Source organism: Daphnia pulex, chromosome 10, assembly GCF_021134715.1.
Source record: "Daphnia pulex isolate KAP4 chromosome 10, ASM2113471v1".
NCBI classification, from domain to species: domain Eukaryota; kingdom Metazoa; phylum Arthropoda; class Branchiopoda; order Diplostraca; family Daphniidae; genus Daphnia; species Daphnia pulex.
Window position 1 is genome coordinate 8,422,289 of NC_060026.1, and position 17,691 is coordinate 8,439,979.

At 41.6% G+C, this 17,691-nt stretch overlaps 4 non-coding genes across 4 annotated transcripts; 1 reads left to right on the plus strand and 3 right to left on the minus strand.

The window, feature by feature from the left end:
• Nucleotides 1–4,056: 4,056 nt before the first annotated feature.
• On the minus strand, nucleotides 4,057–4,128 carry Trnaw-cca. Its single transcript has one exon. It is a non-coding gene; the product is annotated as a tRNA-Trp (tRNA).
• Nucleotides 4,129–13,501: 9,373 nt separating this feature from the next.
• Nucleotides 13,502–13,573, minus strand: Trnaw-cca. The gene has a single exon. It is a non-coding gene; the product is annotated as a tRNA-Trp (tRNA).
• Nucleotides 13,574–14,507: 934 nt separating this feature from the next.
• On the minus strand, nucleotides 14,508–14,579 carry Trnaw-cca. The gene has a single exon. It is a non-coding gene; the product is annotated as a tRNA-Trp (tRNA).
• A 2,286-nt stretch (nucleotides 14,580–16,865) lies between these two features.
• Nucleotides 16,866–16,936, plus strand: Trnac-gca. Its single transcript has one exon. It is a non-coding gene; the product is annotated as a tRNA-Cys (tRNA).
• The last annotated feature ends 755 nt before the right edge of the window (nucleotides 16,937–17,691 follow it).

Consider the following 17,691-nt stretch of genomic DNA (forward strand, 5'->3'; position numbering starts at 1 on the left):
ATCTTGAAATCCTTTCATTACAAATTATTTGTTGGATACATTGGTTATCTGCGATGTACAAAACATGAAAATCTCAATGGTGCATACAGACATTAGGTTGGTAGCGGGGTACTTACATTGGTTGAACCTAACTTTTCAAACGTGGCCCAATTTGCATATTGGCCTGGCTGTTTAAAACGTAATTCCAATATTTTTCAAGCCGTGACCCCATTTGCATTCATTTAAATAGATTAACCAACGCTAACCTTACCGAAATGAACATAGGCTTGACATATTGGGCAATATTGCGAGCAATATTGTTTCTTGCCCGTGAATCAGGCACGTCAGTTGATGTTGATTTCCACCATGGCCCACCAAGTTATCCGATTTTGCAACAATATTGTGTTTTTGATCCAAACAAGTGAAATGGCTAATTATGCCCCTTCCCAGAACCTAATTTTGTAAAAAACAGAACCAAAACGAAACTGCCAAATACTAATTATGCCGAGCCTTCATCATCATCATCGGAGCGTCCGGCAACAAAGAAGTCTAACAAGTAGTGCAAGTTACACCTGTAGCTCCACGTATTCCCCAAGGTACATTCATTATGGAATTTTGTTATATTTTTCTCTCAATACAGTGTTCATGTTGCCTTGTGTATTTCAGGAAATAAAGTTAACTCGGAACCGAAAAGTGAAAGAGAGTAACCATAAGGAAAAGGGTGATGGCTCTACAACACAAGCAGGTGATTCTATACGGGTTTTGAAGGTGATATGGTGAAATAGCATACTATTTTTTCTTCATTGCAGAAGCTCTAAAAAACCTAACAACGGCAACATCAAATAAGACTGTAACCAAAGCCCAGAAGTCAAAAGGTACGATATGTAATAATTTGAATTATGAAACTGTAAGTCCAGATTATAACTTTTTATATTTGTGGTATAGTAACTCCTGCTGAAAAGCCAGAGTCTGATTCGTCTGTTCTGTAACAAGCTCACCCTTCTGTCCCTTTAGAAAGAGTTCTGAAAATCTAGATCACAATAGCTCTGAAGAATCTACGTCAGAGGACGAGGTGAAAGAAAGGAATTCAAATGACTGAAATACGCCTTCAGAACGGGAACTCATCCAGCAAAAGAAGAAGGGGGAGGGGGTGTTTCACGAACAAGATGAAGAGACCAGAAGATGAAACGGTAACTCAACCGATAGAAGGGGGTGTGCTCACGTCCAAATGAGAGAAACCAGAGAAATTTTGGTGTAAAACGACGAGGTAATACAGGATGTTATTTCTGTAAGCGATGAAGACATATTGGGTAAGGAAAATGTCTTTATTGGTACACCTAAGTGACAACTACTAAAGATTTCTTTTGTTTACTTGTTTGTTGTTGTAGTAATCCAGCAGGCAGAAAAAGCAATGTTGGTACAGGTTGACGTTGCAAAAATGCTTATTGAGATCAAAATGGGAATACAGCAGCTGACTGACTTGTTCATGACGAGGAGACTTGAAATCGCTACCAACCTGCCTACACCAATTAATGGCTCGCCATGCTCAACTGACTGTGCCGATGAGTTGCCTGTGACAACTCAGACGTTTTTCGAGGAACTTGAAGTTAAGATGAGGAATGATGCAACGCTAAAGACACAAATCAGAAACGTCCTGACCCTGGTGAGGACCAACAAGAGCCTAAAGGCTATTGTCAGAAATGTATTAAAGAGCCTTATGTCTAAAGAGCTCAGAATGATGTACTTCCCCCGTAAAAAAACTAAAGTTAAACACGTCTTTACTGATATGTAGATGATTTGTTCCTTTGTAATCGGTAAACTTTTAAAGCAATTCCCTTTTTTCTACCTGTTTTAATCTTTTTTGTTTACTCTTTAATTTAGACATAATTTGGCGTTGGGCCAGCAACACCAGCCAAGAGTTGACAAACGACACCATTCTAAAGGAAATGGGATTAGACACTTTCGCTAATGCAGCGGATGAGGACGGTGGGGTCGCTGATAGGAAGAAACTCACTGCCATTAAGAAAACTGCCATAGACAAGTTTTTAAAGCAAAAAGTACGACGTGGAACGGCAGACGAAGCCGTCAACAACGATTAAACTTAAAAAACACGTAATTTGGAGTTGTTTGCTCTTTGCTACCACGTTTTATAAACTGTATTGGCAGCTATATCTGTTTTCGTTTCATTAATTAGCCCAATCCCCATTTTTTATCTGTTCCAATGCACCGTCTGTTTCAGAAACCTTGCATTGGCTTCAGCTCGTAACCGCACATATATGGTGATTTGGTACAACATTGTTGTTTACATATGATTCTTTATCATGGTTAAACATTGGCTTCAAATAACGGTCTTTCAAGATGGAGATGAGTCAGGCACAAGATAGAGCCAATATTCCACCGATATTCCACCAAGGTCGTATTGGCCCAATGCTAAAATTGGAGGAATGGTGGACCTGTCTCATATCGATCTTGGAACAACGTTAAATTTGCTTCCAGCACAATATTGGTCCAATGCAGCAATTGTTTCAGAAATCTCATGTTGGTTGCAGTTCGTAACCGCACATATGTGGTGCATTCGCACAAAGGTACACTTTCTCCTTACAGTAGATTCAGTGAGATGATGCTTACGATGCGCGAAATGATGAGAATTCGTCCAGATGTGTAAATAGACAATACGACCGGTTAGTATCGTTGAACTTCCTGGAATTGGAGACAATTAGTTGGGCTAGATTTATCCCGGCTGTGGACGTCGACCACACCGAGGAGCTACAATCAGAGGCGGCCTGAAAGTAGGATGGGACGGTCCAACGGTTGCGTCTTCTGGCATCTGCGGAATTGAGCCTAAACACGGATGTCGTCTGCAAATTCCCAATGGGTAAACGGTGAATGGTCCTGAATCCAGATACTTACAACATTTCCTATTCAAAAAAAATATTCTAAGTCCACTCAAATACAAGTTACAAAGCCTGGACTCTCTACTGAGTCCAAGCCGACAACAAAGACAATTCAACGGGTATTTGACCTGAGGGGGAGGACTCAAGACTCGGGACAGGAAGGTTCAATGAAGAGACGCTTACTGTTTGAGTGTTTGTGAATGGATCATTGAGCTAACCTGAAATCGGCCAACTCAAGATGGTGTTTTGAGCCAGGACTCTTTTGTGCTTTCGTGGGGCCTCTAAAGTGAGAAATTCTCCCATGAGACTATTTCCTATAAACTCCGCTTACGCTTCGGCCTGGGGAGTTTTGTCAGATTGGTGTGTGGGAAGGCGTTCCGATCCCCTGTGCAATGACGTAACTGTGGTAGAGGCCTTTTTAGCCGACCAGGCAAATTCTAAGGCGTATAGCACGATTGGTGTTTATCGCTGGGCGGACCTCGATGGGCTGTCGTCGTTCATTTTGTATCAAGAAGTATACCAGAAGTAGAGCATGGATAGTTCAGTGCTAGAATACGCGCCCGCCACGCGGGCGGCCCGGGTTCGATTCCCAATCGATGCATTTTAATCACCGTTGCCTACGACAGATTGGTAGAATCTACTCTATTGAGTTTATTTTGCTGATATTCTTGCGCAGTACGCGTAAGGACGGTTCTTAGTGGTTAGTGGTGGTTGAAGCAATCTCTTTAAGCGGACTCTTTTTTGTTTGCGAGATTGGTTTAGATTACTTAATCTTCCTTTGATCATACCAATTGGCGAATAAACCATTTGTAGGACAGAGAGGTACAAGTTATATCCATCGCCAGACTCTGTGTTTGTATCGTGGAAACCCAAGATAGTTATCGGTTCAAACTCGTCGTGTTCCAACTGCTGTGGTAATCGACATTCAGACGCAAATGTTCCCCCTTTTGTAAACTCACTTGGTTCTATGCTCTCCCATTCCAAAAACTGTAGTCCCGTGTAGATCTAAAGTCACATTTTGATAAAAAGAAAAAAAAAACAGCTGACTAAGATTCAAATTGAATTAGGATACATGTGTGTTGAGATAACAAGATATAGAAACAATGGTGATTAATGTTATTTGAACGTTGTATCCGTTTTAAAAGCCTAAACATACCTTCACAAGAAATAAAATAATTTTGCTTGATCTCGACGTGATTTGAACACGCAACCTCCTGATCTGGAGTCAGGCGCGCTACCGTTGCGCCACGAAATCTTGATTTTCGATGTAATTACTATCTTTATATTTTGGTAACTACGGTGTCTTTTATAAAGGAATAGATTCTGATGGTAAGATTGATTATCACACGAACACATTTAGTCTTTTGAAAGAGTCAGTCAGATTAGTCAGGTTATTTTTTTATATTTCCTTGGATCTTTTGATCGCCACAAGCCTTGATTTTCGTAATAAAAGCTAACAAGCTTAGGCATGATAGTCGGCTACAATAGATGGGTTGTCGTCGTGCAATTTGTATCAAGAAGTATACGTGAGGGGCAAGCATCGATGGTTCAGTGGTAGAATGCTCGCCTGCCTCGCGGGCGGCCCGGGTTCGATTCCCGGTCGATGCATTTTAATCACCATTGCCCAAGACAGATTGGTAGAATCTACTCTATTGAGTTTAGTTTGCTGATATTCTTGCGCAGTACGTATAAGGACGGTACTTAGTGGTTAGTGGTGGTTGAAGCAATCTCTTTAAGCGGACTCTTTTTTGTTTGCCAGATTGGTTTAGATTACTTAATCTTCCTTTGATCATACCAATTGGCGAAAAACCATTTGTAGGACAGAGAGGTACAAGTTATATCCATCGCCAGACTCTGTGTTTGTATCGTGGAAACCCAAGATAGTTATCGGTTCAAACTCGTCGTGTTCCAACTGCTGTGGTAATCGACATTCAGACGCAAATGTTCCCCCTTTTGTAAACTCACTTGGTTCTATGCTCTCCCATTCCAAAAACTGTAGTCCCGTGTAGATCTAAAGTCACATTTTGATAAAAGGAAAAAAAAAACAGCTGACTTCTGGAGTCAGCCGCGCTACCGTTGCTCCACGAAATCTTGATATTCGATGTAATTACTATCGTTATATTTTAGGAACTACGGTGTCTTTTATAAGGGAATGAATATCCCAAATATCCCAATCAGCTAAAAGCCAACGAACTGCGTAAAATTTTTCTTCATATTGGACCAGTAATCTTCAAGGGAATTTTATAAACAGAAAAGTAAACCCATTTTTGTATTAAGAGTTGGAAATTTGTATTCTCTGCTCTAGTATACGTTGTCTAAAACCTACTCTTAATTGGCTCAAGATTTTTTGCAATATTTTACTTTTCAATTTGGAGAAATTTATAGCAAGAACCACCTCATTCACAATGTTCATTCACTCATTCATTTAGTTGATGACTTGAGATCGATGGCTCACTTAATTAATTTTTTCTCTGCTTTTCCATATGAAACTTTCTGGGGTCACGTGAAGATGCTTTAAAAATGCTTTTTAAAATTGGGTTCCGTCTTTTGCAATGATAACAACTAATAAATAATAAATAATAACACTAGTATTTCCCCATATGGATTTCAGAGTTTGGCGTAATGTTGTATTCAGCTCGTCATTTCATAGATCAATGTCGTACAGAAATGCAGTATTTGCAGAAGGTTGGTTCACCGATGTAACTTAAATTTTGCAGTGTAATTTTCAAGCTGGGTCCTATGCTAAACCAATGTAGGAATTCAACTACTGCGAATAATCCTCACTTTAATATGTAATGTTGGCAAAATTGTGGCTATGATTAGAATTTTTGTATTGGACTGGCAAGTTTGACCAAATGCGGTACCAAACTCTTCATCATTATGTCTGCTTTGGTCTAAGCTGAGAAAATCGGTGTCAGCGGAATGTTGGTTAACCTATCAGAAACTTGTCCCTATTCTAAACTAATCTTGAAATCCTTTCATTACAAATTATTTGTTGGATACATTGGTTATCTGCGATGTACAAAACATGAAAATCTCAATGGTGCATACAGACATTAGGTTGGTAGCGGGGTACTTACATTGGTTGAACCTAACTTTTCAAACGTGGCCCAATTTGCATATTGGCCTGGCTGTTTAAAACGTAATTCCAATATTTTTCAAGCCGTGACCCCATTTGCATTCATTTAAATAGATTAACCAACGCTAACCTTACCGAAATGAACATAGGCTTGACATATTGGGCAATATTGCGAGCAATATTGTTTCTTGCCCGTGAATCAGGCACGTCAGTTGATGTTGATTTCCACCATGGCCCACCAAGTTATCCGATTTTGCAACAATATTGTGTTTTTGATCCAAACAAGTGAAATGGCTAATTATGCCCCTTCCCAGAACCTAATTTTGTAAAAAACAGAACCAAAACGAAACTGCCAAATACTAATTATGCCGAGCCTTCATCATCATCATCGGAGCGTCCGGCAACAAAGAAGTCTAACAAGTAGTGCAAGTTACACCTGTAGCTCCACGTATTCCCCAAGGTACATTCATTATGGAATTTTGTTATATTTTTCTCTCAATACAGTGTTCATGTTGCCTTGTGTATTTCAGGAAATAAAGTTAACTCGGAACCGAAAAGTGAAAGAGAGTAACCATAAGGAAAAGGGTGATGGCTCTACAACACAAGCAGGTGATTCTATACGGGTTTTGAAGGTGATATGGTGAAATAGCATACTATTTTTTCTTCATTGCAGAAGCTCTAAAAAACCTAACAACGGCAACATCAAATAAGACTGTAACCAAAGCCCAGAAGTCAAAAGGTACGATATGTAATAATTTGAATTATGAAACTGTAAGTCCAGATTATAACTTTTTATATTTGTGGTATAGTAACTCCTGCTGAAAAGCCAGAGTCTGATTCGTCTGTTCTGTAACAAGCTCACCCTTCTGTCCCTTTAGAAAGAGTTCTGAAAATCTAGATCACAATAGCTCTGAAGAATCTACGTCAGAGGACGAGGTGAAAGAAAGGAATTCAAATGACTGAAATACGCCTTCAGAACGGGAACTCATCCAGCAAAAGAAGAAGGGGGAGGGGGTGTTTCACGAACAAGATGAAGAGACCAGAAGATGAAACGGTAACTCAACCGATAGAAGGGGGTGTGCTCACGTCCAAATGAGAGAAACCAGAGAAATTTTGGTGTAAAACGACGAGGTAATACAGGATGTTATTTCTGTAAGCGATGAAGACATATTGGGTAAGGAAAATGTCTTTATTGGTACACCTAAGTGACAACTACTAAAGATTTCTTTTGTTTACTTGTTTGTTGTTGTAGTAATCCAGCAGGCAGAAAAAGCAATGTTGGTACAGGTTGACGTTGCAAAAATGCTTATTGAGATCAAAATGGGAATACAGCAGCTGACTGACTTGTTCATGACGAGGAGACTTGAAATCGCTACCAACCTGCCTACACCAATTAATGGCTCGCCATGCTCAACTGACTGTGCCGATGAGTTGCCTGTGACAACTCAGACGTTTTTCGAGGAACTTGAAGTTAAGATGAGGAATGATGCAACGCTAAAGACACAAATCAGAAACGTCCTGACCCTGGTGAGGACCAACAAGAGCCTAAAGGCTATTGTCAGAAATGTATTAAAGAGCCTTATGTCTAAAGAGCTCAGAATGATGTACTTCCCCCGTAAAAAAACTAAAGTTAAACACGTCTTTACTGATATGTAGATGATTTGTTCCTTTGTAATCGGTAAACTTTTAAAGCAATTCCCTTTTTTCTACCTGTTTTAATCTTTTTTGTTTACTCTTTAATTTAGACATAATTTGGCGTTGGGCCAGCAACACCAGCCAAGAGTTGACAAACGACACCATTCTAAAGGAAATGGGATTAGACACTTTCGCTAATGCAGCGGATGAGGACGGTGGGGTCGCTGATAGGAAGAAACTCACTGCCATTAAGAAAACTGCCATAGACAAGTTTTTAAAGCAAAAAGTACGACGTGGAACGGCAGACGAAGCCGTCAACAACGATTAAACTTAAAAAACACGTAATTTGGAGTTGTTTGCTCTTTGCTACCACGTTTTATAAACTGTATTGGCAGCTATATCTGTTTTCGTTTCATTAATTAGCCCAATCCCCATTTTTTATCTGTTCCAATGCACCGTCTGTTTCAGAAACCTTGCATTGGCTTCAGCTCGTAACCGCACATATATGGTGATTTGGTACAACATTGTTGTTTACATATGATTCTTTATCATGGTTAAACATTGGCTTCAAATAACGGTCTTTCAAGATGGAGATGAGTCAGGCACAAGATAGAGCCAATATTCCACCGATATTCCACCAAGGTCGTATTGGCCCAATGCTAAAATTGGAGGAATGGTGGACCTGTCTCATATCGATCTTGGAACAACGTTAAATTTGCTTCCAGCACAATATTGGTCCAATGCAGCAATTGTTTCAGAAATCTCATGTTGGTTGCAGTTCGTAACCGCACATATGTGGTGCATTCGCACAAAGGTACACTTTCTCCTTACAGTAGATTCAGTGAGATGATGCTTACGATGCGCGAAATGATGAGAATTCGTCCAGATGTGTAAATAGACAATACGACCGGTTAGTATCGTTGAACTTCCTGGAATTGGAGACAATTAGTTGGGCTAGATTTATCCCGGCTGTGGACGTCGACCACACCGAGGAGCTACAATCAGAGGCGGCCTGAAAGTAGGATGGGACGGTCCAACGGTTGCGTCTTCTGGCATCTGCGGAATTGAGCCTAAACACGGATGTCGTCTGCAAATTCCCAATGGGTAAACGGTGAATGGTCCTGAATCCAGATACTTACAACATTTCCTATTCAAAAAAAATATTCTAAGTCCACTCAAATACAAGTTACAAAGCCTGGACTCTCTACTGAGTCCAAGCCGACAACAAAGACAATTCAACGGGTATTTGACCTGAGGGGGAGGACTCAAGACTCGGGACAGGAAGGTTCAATGAAGAGACGCTTACTGTTTGAGTGTTTGTGAATGGATCATTGAGCTAACCTGAAATCGGCCAACTCAAGATGGTGTTTTGAGCCAGGACTCTTTTGTGCTTTCGTGGGGCCTCTAAAGTGAGAAATTCTCCCATGAGACTATTTCCTATAAACTCCGCTTACGCTTCGGCCTGGGGAGTTTTGTCAGATTGGTGTGTGGGAAGGCGTTCCGATCCCCTGTGCAATGACGTAACTGTGGTAGAGGCCTTTTTAGCCGACCAGGCAAATTCTAAGGCGTATAGCACGATTGGTGTTTATCGCTGGGCGGACCTCGATGGGCTGTCGTCGTTCATTTTGTATCAAGAAGTATACCAGAAATAGAGCATGGATAGTTCAGTGCTAGAATACGCGCCCGCCACGCGGGCGGCCCGGGTTCGATTCCCAATCGATGCATTTTAATCACCGTTGCCTACGACAGATTGGTAGAATCTACTCTATTGAGTTTATTTTGCTGATATTCTTGCGCAGTACGCGTAAGGACGGTTCTTAGTGGTTAGTGGTGGTTGAAGCAATCTCTTTAAGCGGACTCTTTTTTGTTTGCGAGATTGGTTTAGATTACTTAATCTTCCTTTGATCATACCAATTGGCGAATAAACCATTTGTAGGACAGAGAGGTACAAGTTATATCCATCGCCAGACTCTGTGTTTGTATCGTGGAAACCCAAGATAGTTATCGGTTCAAACTCGTCGTGTTCCAACTGCTGTGGTAATCGACATTCAGACGCAAATGTTCCCCCTTTTGTAAACTCACTTGGTTCTATGCTCTCCCATTCCAAAAACTGTAGTCCCGTGTAGATCTAAAGTCACATTTTGATAAAAAGAAAAAAAAAACAGCTGACTAAGATTCAAATTGAATTAGGATACGTATGTATGTATGTATGTATATTAACATTTATATACCGCACTTTCTCATATAATAACAATACGTTCAAATGACGGTTTAAAAGTGAGCTGTGCTTTAGTGACGGGCAGTTAAAAAAGGGTATGACAAGGTAAAAAAGTGTGTCTTAAGGAGTTTCTTGAAATCTTGGCGACTAGAAGTTGACCGGATAGCTGGTGGAAGTTCGTTCCAGTAGTGCGGTGCATAAGAGATAAACGACCGCTTTTGGTAGGCTGGCTTTGGTGGAGCGTTCTTCTTCCCCCGAGTTCTAGTGGAGGCCACCACACGAAGACTCCTCGCCTCCGCGCGTAAACCTGCACGGCCGGGTACGTGGAGAGCAACGCATTCTTGTAGGTAGACTGGTGCAGTTCCTTGCAGACAGTCGAAGACAAGAAGTAGGACCTTAAAGAGAATCCTGTAGTGGATAGGGAGCCAGTGCAGTCGAAATCTTGACTCTTCAGTGGAAAAAACGCCTCGGTGAATTAGGCGTGCGGCTGAGTCCTGCACCGATTGAAGAGGTCTTAATTTCTCCTTTGAAAGTCCAGCCAGTAAGGAGTTGGCGTAGTCAAGATGTGATATGACAAGCGAGTGCACAAGAATCTTCGTGGCTTCCGTTGTCAGATGACTTCTTATTTTGCCGAGCCGATATAAATTAAAATTTGCGGCTCTTGATATGGCCGAAATTTGACGGTCCATCGTCAGATCAGAGCTAAGGTGAACACCGAGAACTTTCGCTGATGTAGTAGGTGTGACAAGGTTGTCACCAACACGAAATGGCAGTGGAGCTAATTTTCCAGCCAGCTCGGAGGGGGCAAAGTAAAGAACCTCACTTTTTGAAGGATTCAACTTGACCCAGTTGAATGAGAACCAGTCGATTAAGTCGCCGGCGCACTCGGACAAGATCCTAAGGGCGTCGAATTGGTCGAGACAGTCACGTGAGAAACCGAACTCGAGGTAGATGGCTGTATCGTCGGAGTACTGCTCGATGCTGATGCCGTACCGCTCAGCCACCAGCCGTAAACAGTTCACATAAATGGTATAGAGTTTAGGACCAAGGACAGATCCTTGGGGGACTCCATACTTAACTTGAACCGGAACCGATTCAACACCATCCACGATCACCGATTGAGTCCGGTTTCTTAGATATGAAGCGATCCAGGCAAGAGGCTTTCCATCAATGCCACAGTGGGAAGAGATTCGATCAAGAAGAATTTCATGATCGATCGTGTCAAAAGCGGCGGTCAGATCGAGAAGAAGAACGACACAGCCATGTCCCTGACTAGCAGCTTGAAGTAAGTCATTCTGAAGTGCCAGTAGCGCGGTCTCGGTCGAGTGATTAGGGCGATAGGCATACTGAGTCGGTGAAAGGATCTCATGGCTGGCCAGATGAGCATCAAGCTGGTGGGCTGCTAGTCGCTCAAGAACTTTAGACAAGAACGAGAGATTAGTTACTGGTCGATAATTGGAGAAAACTTCTTTATCGAGTGCTGGCTTCTTAAGAAGAGGCGTAATGAGACCGTGCTTGAAGATCTGAGGGAAAACGCCGGTCTGGAAAGATAGGTTGACTATGGAAGTGATCGCTGGAACGAGCAGTGGGGCCACCTTCTTAAGGATACCAGTGGGAATAGGATCCAATCCGCAGGATTTTGTGGGGGAGGCAACGATCACACGATGGACTTCCTCGATACTGACGATGGAGAACTCAGTGAGCAGATCAGAGTCTGTTCGAGTGTCCAAAAAGTGAACCGAGCCAATGACACTGGTTGGATCAATCCTAGCTCTAGAACCAATAAGTTCATCCTTGATTGCGTCTACCTTGTCGCTGTAAAAGGAAGAAAAGGCGTTGGCCAAATTAGCTGAAGACTGATGAGTCGGGAGTGATCGCTCTTTAGAACGACCAAGCCATGAGTCAACAATCTTGTATAGTTTCTTCTGGTCGCCAGAGCAGTCGGCAATAGTAGAACAGAGATAGTCGGCCTTCACCTTAAATAAAAGTCTTCGATATTCAGAGCGAAGGCACTTGTATGATTCAAAATGGCCTTGAAGATATCCACCACCACGCCAGATTCTCTCAGCTCTTCGAAGTTTGTGCCGAAAAACAAGAATGTCGGAGTTTATCCACGGGGCAGGGTCACGAAGCACCGCGACACTAGTCTTCAGCGGGGCGTGCGACTCCACGACGCCACGAATCTCCTGAAACAGGTCGACAAGTGAATCCAGAGTCGCTACTTGGTCTTGATGAACGAACGCCGGAGCAGTAATTAATGGTAGTTGGGACAGGTCAGCTCGCAGAGAATCCAAGTCGATGGAATTGTAGGTACGGAAAGAAAATGACTTTCTCTCCGTCACCGGACGGCGAAGCCCGACGGAACAGATCACGAGGTGGTGGTCGCTGACGAGGCCAGCTACCTGGACGTCGGAGACGAATTTGCTTCCACTGCGAGTGAGAATGAGATCGAGTGTATGAGCCGCACTATGAGTACGACCCAAGACAAGCTGATTCCAGCCCAACTCTTCGACTAGCTGGTTAAAGGAACGAGCCTTGTTGCAGTTAGAGTCGTCAACATGAATGTTGAAATCACCGACGATAACTGGCTCCTCGTTGTTGTCGACCGCAAACTCAAGTAGAGTACGAAACTCTGATAGAAAAGTCGAAAATGTTGGAAAACCAGGGCGCTCTGGCGGACGGTAGATGACGTAGAGTCGGATAGTTTTGGTAGATGAACTGATCTGGACGCAGAGGAGCTCAAAACTAGTCAGGGAGATGTCAAGGTGGACTGCCCTCACATTAAAAGACGCCCTGAAGACTAGACCGACACCACCACCCCTCTTCTTCTTCGCGACCAGACGAGGAACGTGTAATGACATGTAGCCAGGAGGACATGCCGATTTCAAAATGTGATCACCATGGGTGACATTGAGCCACGTCTCGGTAATCGCAAGGAAGTCGAGCCCTGAGGAGATGATTAGATCGGCTATGTCGTGTTTTCTCTTGCAAACCGAGCGGGCATTAAGTAAGCCGAGCCTGGGAACAGAGACGCGAGGAGGGATCTTCTTCTCTTTAGAGGTAGCGGGCCGAGCAAACTGGTAAGGATTCACGGAGTAGAGAGCACATCTAGCCTCGAATCTGACGACAGCAGCTCTTCCCCCCCGGTAGCTTCTTCTTGTTCGTGGAAAAGAAGATCTGAGAAGGTTGTGCTGCCATAACGAATGATGATTTTTGCAAGGGGTCCAGCTAAGAAGTTCCAGCTGCTCACCAACTGATTTGAGAGCAAGTAATAAATCGCGGTCGATAGGAGGACACATTTGCTGATTGATGTAAACAGTGTGTTCAAGTGGCTCCACTGGCGGTGGAAAAAAGAACCAGAGTGACAGATTCAGGGAAGATTTGAGAACGAAAAATCAGTTGCACTTAGATGGACAGGAATCCAATTAATTGGGCCAAGAAGTGTACGAGATGAAACTGTACAGTAAACCTTGTAAAACACACACGGTAAATATAGGTTAAAAAAGCTAAATCACTAAAACAGGGAGCTACTGGATTGTGCAGCCTTCTCATGGCGCGACTAGCAGACGATTTGTCGATGGATACATGTGTGTTGAGATAACAAGATATAGAAACAATGGTGATTAATGTTATTTGAACGTTGTATCCGTTTTAAAAGCCTAAACATACCTTCACAAGAAATAAAATAATTTTGCTTGATCTCGACGTGATTTGAACACGCAACCTCCTGATCTGGAGTCAGGCGCGCTACCGTTGCGCCACGAAATCTTGATTTTTGATGTAATTACTATCTTTATATTTTGGTAACTACGGTGTCTTTTATAAAGGAATAGATTCTGATGGTAAGATTGATTATCACACGAACACATTTAGTCTTTTGAAAGAGTCAGTCAGATTAGTCAGGTTATTTTTTTATATTTCCTTGGATCTTTTGATCGCCACAAGCCTTGATTTTCGTAATAAAAGCTAACAAGCTTAGGCATGATAGTCGGCTACAATAGATGGGTTGTCGTCGTGCAATTTGTATTAAGAAGTATACGAAAGGGGTAAGCATCGATGGTTCAGTGGTAGAATGCACGCCTGCCTCGCGGGCGGCCCGGGTTCGATTCCCGGTCGATGCATTTTAATCACCATTGCCCAAGACAGATTGGTAGAATCTACTCTATTGAGTTTAGTTTGCTGATATTTTTGCGCAGTACGTAAAAGGACGGTACTTAGTGGTTAGTGGTGGTTGAAACAATCTCTTTAAGCGGACTCTTTTTTGTTTGCCAGATTGGTTTAGATTACGTAATCTTCCTTTGATCATACCAATTGGCGAATAAACCATTTGTAGGACAGAGAGGTACAAGTTATATCCATCGCCAGACTCTGTGTTTGTATCGTGGAAACCCAAGATAGTTATCGGTTCAAACTCGTCGTGTTCCAACTGCTGTGGTAATCGACATTCAGACGCAAATGTTCCCCCTTTTGTAAACTCACTTGGTTCTATGCTCTCCCATTCCAAAAACTGTAGTCCCGTGTAGATCTAAAGTCACATTTTGATAAAAAGAAAAAAAAACAGCTGACTAAGATTCAAATTGAATTAGGATACATGTGTGTTGAGATAACAAGATATAGAAACAATGGTGATTAATGTTATTTGAACGTTGTATCCGTTTTAAAAGCCTAAACATACCTTCACAAGAAATAAAATAATTTTGCTTGATCTCGACGTGATTTGAACACGCAACCTCCTGATCTGGAGTCAGGCGCGCTACCGTTGCGCCACGAAATCTTGATTTTCGATGTAATTACTATCTTTATATTTTGGTAACTACGGTGTCTTTTATAAAGGAATAGATTCTGATGGTAAGATTGATTATCACACGAACACATTTAGTCTTTTGAAAGAGTCAGTCAGATTAGTCAGGTTATTTTTTTATATTTCCTTGGATCTTTTGATCGCCACAAGCCTTGATTTTCGTAATAAAAGCTAATAAGCTTAGGCATGATAGTCGGCTACAATAGATGGGTTGTCGTCGTGCAATTTGTATTAAGAAGTATACGAAAGGAGAAAGCATCGATGGTTCAGTGGTAGAATGCACGCCTGCCTCGCGGGCGGCCCTGGTTCGATTCCCGGTCGATGCATTTTAATCACCATTGCCCAAGACAGATTGGTAGAATCTACTCTATTGAGTTTAGTTTGCTGATATTTTTGCGCAGTACGTAAAAGGACGGTACTTAGTGGTTAGTGGTGGTTGAAACAATCTCTTTAAGCGGACTCTTTTTTGTTTGCCAGATTGGTTTAGATTACGTAATCTTCCTTTGATCATACCAATTGGCGAATAAACCATTTGTAGGACAGAGAGGTACAAGTTATATCCATCGCCAGACTCTGTGTTTGTATCGTGGAAACCCAAGATAGTTATCGGTTCAAACTCGTCGTGTTCCAACTGCTGTGGTAATCGACATTCAGACGCAAATGTTCCCCCTTTTGTAAACTCACTTGGTTCTATGCTCTCCCATTCCAAAAACTGTAGTCCCGTGTAGATCTAAAGTCACATTTTGATAAAAAGAAAAAAAAACAGCCGACTAAGATTCAAATTGAATTAGGATACATGTTTGTTGAGATAACAAGATATAGAAACAATGGTGATTAATGTAATTTGAACGTTATATCCGTTTTAAAAGCCTAAACATATCTTCACAAGAAATATTTTTGCTTGATCTCGACGTGATTTGAACACGCAACCTCCAGATCTGGAGTCAGGCGCGCTACCGTTGCGCCACGAAATCTTGATTTTCGATGTAATTACTATCGTTATATTTTGGGAACTACTGTGTCTTTTATAAAGGAATAGATTCTGATGGTAAGATTGATTATCACACGAACACATTTAGTCTTTTGAAAGAGTCAGTCAGATTAGTCAGGTTATTTTTTTATATTTCCTTGGATCTTTTGATCGCCACAAGCCTTGATTTTCGTAATAAAAGCTAACAAGCTTAGGCATGATAGTCGGCTACAATAGATGGGTTGTCGTCGTGCAATTTGTATCAAGAAGTATACGTGAGCGGCAAGCATCGATGGTTCAGTGGTAGAATGCTCGCCTGCCTCGCGGGCGGCCCGGGTTCGATTCCCGGTCGATGCATTTTAATCACCATTGCCCAAGACAGATTGGTAGAATCTACTCTATTGAGTTTAGTTTGCTGATATTCTTGCCTAGTACGTATAAGGACGGTACTTAGTGGTTAGTGGTGGTTGAAGCAATCTCTTTAAGCGGACTCTTTTTTGTTTGCCAGATTGGTTTAGATTACTTAATCTTCCTTTGATCATACCAATTGGCGAAAAACCATTTGTAGGACAGAGAGGTACAAGTTATATCCATCGCCAGACTCTGTGTTTGTATCGTGGAAACCCAAGATAGTTATCGGTTCAAACTCGTCGTGTTCCAACTGCTGTGGTAATCGACATTCAGACGCAAATGTTCCCCCTTTTGTAAACTCACTTGGTTCTATGCTCTCCCATTCCAAAAACTGTAGTCCCGTGTAGATCTAAAGTCACATTTTGATAAAAAGAAAAAAAAAAACAGCTGACTAAGATTCAAATTGAATTAGGATACATGTGTGTTGAGATAACAAGATATAGAAACAATGGTGATTAATGTTATTTGAACGTTTTATCCGTTATATAAGCACAAAGATACCTATAAAAGAGAGATTAGTTTCTTGATCTCGACGTGATTTGAAACCGAAACCTCCTGATCTATAGTCAGGCGCGCTACCGTTGAGCCACGAAATCTTGATTTTCAATGTAATTACTATCGTTATATTTTGGGAACTACGGTGTCTTTTATAAAGGAATAGATTCTGATGGTAAGATTGATTATCACACGAACACATTTAGTCTTTTGAAAGAGTCAGTCAGATTAGTCAGGTTATTTTTTTATATTTCCTTGGATCTTTTGATCGCCACAAGCCTTGATTTCCGTAATGAAAGCTAACAAGCTTAGGCATGATAGTCGGCTACAATAGATGGGTTGTCGTCGTGCAATTTGTATCAAGAAGTATACCTGAGGGGCAAGCATCGATGGTTCAGTGGTAGAATGCTCGCCTGCAACGCGGGCGGCCCTGGTTCGATTCCCGGTCGATACATTTTAATCACCATTGCCCAAGACAGATTGGTAGAATCTACTCTATTGAGTTTAGTTTGCTGATATTCTTGCGCAGTACGTATAAGGACGGTACTTAGTGGTTAGTGGTGGTTGAAGCAATCTCTTTAAGTGGACTCTTTTTTGTTTGCCAGATTGGTTAAGATTACTTAATCTTCCTTTGATCATACCAATTGGCGAATAAACCATTTGTAGGACAGAGAGGTACAAGTTATATCCATCGCCAGACTCTGTGTTTTTATCGTGGAAACCCAAGATAGTTATCGGTTCAAACTCGTCGTGTTCCAACTGCTGTGGTAATCGACATTCAGACGCAAATGTTCCCCCTTTTGTAAACTCACTTGGTTCTATGCTCTCCCATTCCAAAAACTGTAGTCCCGTGTAGATCTAAAGTCACATTTTGATAAAAAGAAAAAAAAACAGCTGACTAAGATTCAAATTGAATTAGGATACATGTGTGTTGAGATAACAAGATATAGAAACAATGGTGATTAATGTTATTTGAACGTTGTATCCGTTTTAAAAGCCTAAACATACCTTCACAAGAAATATTTTTGCTTTATCTCGACGTGATTTGAACACGCAACCTCCTGATCTTGTGTCAGGCGCGCTACCGTTGCGCCACGAAATCTTGATTTTCAATGTAATTACTATCGATATTTTTGGGGAACTACGGTGTCTTTTATAAGGGAATAGATCCTGATGGTAAGATTGATTATCACACGAACACATTTAGTC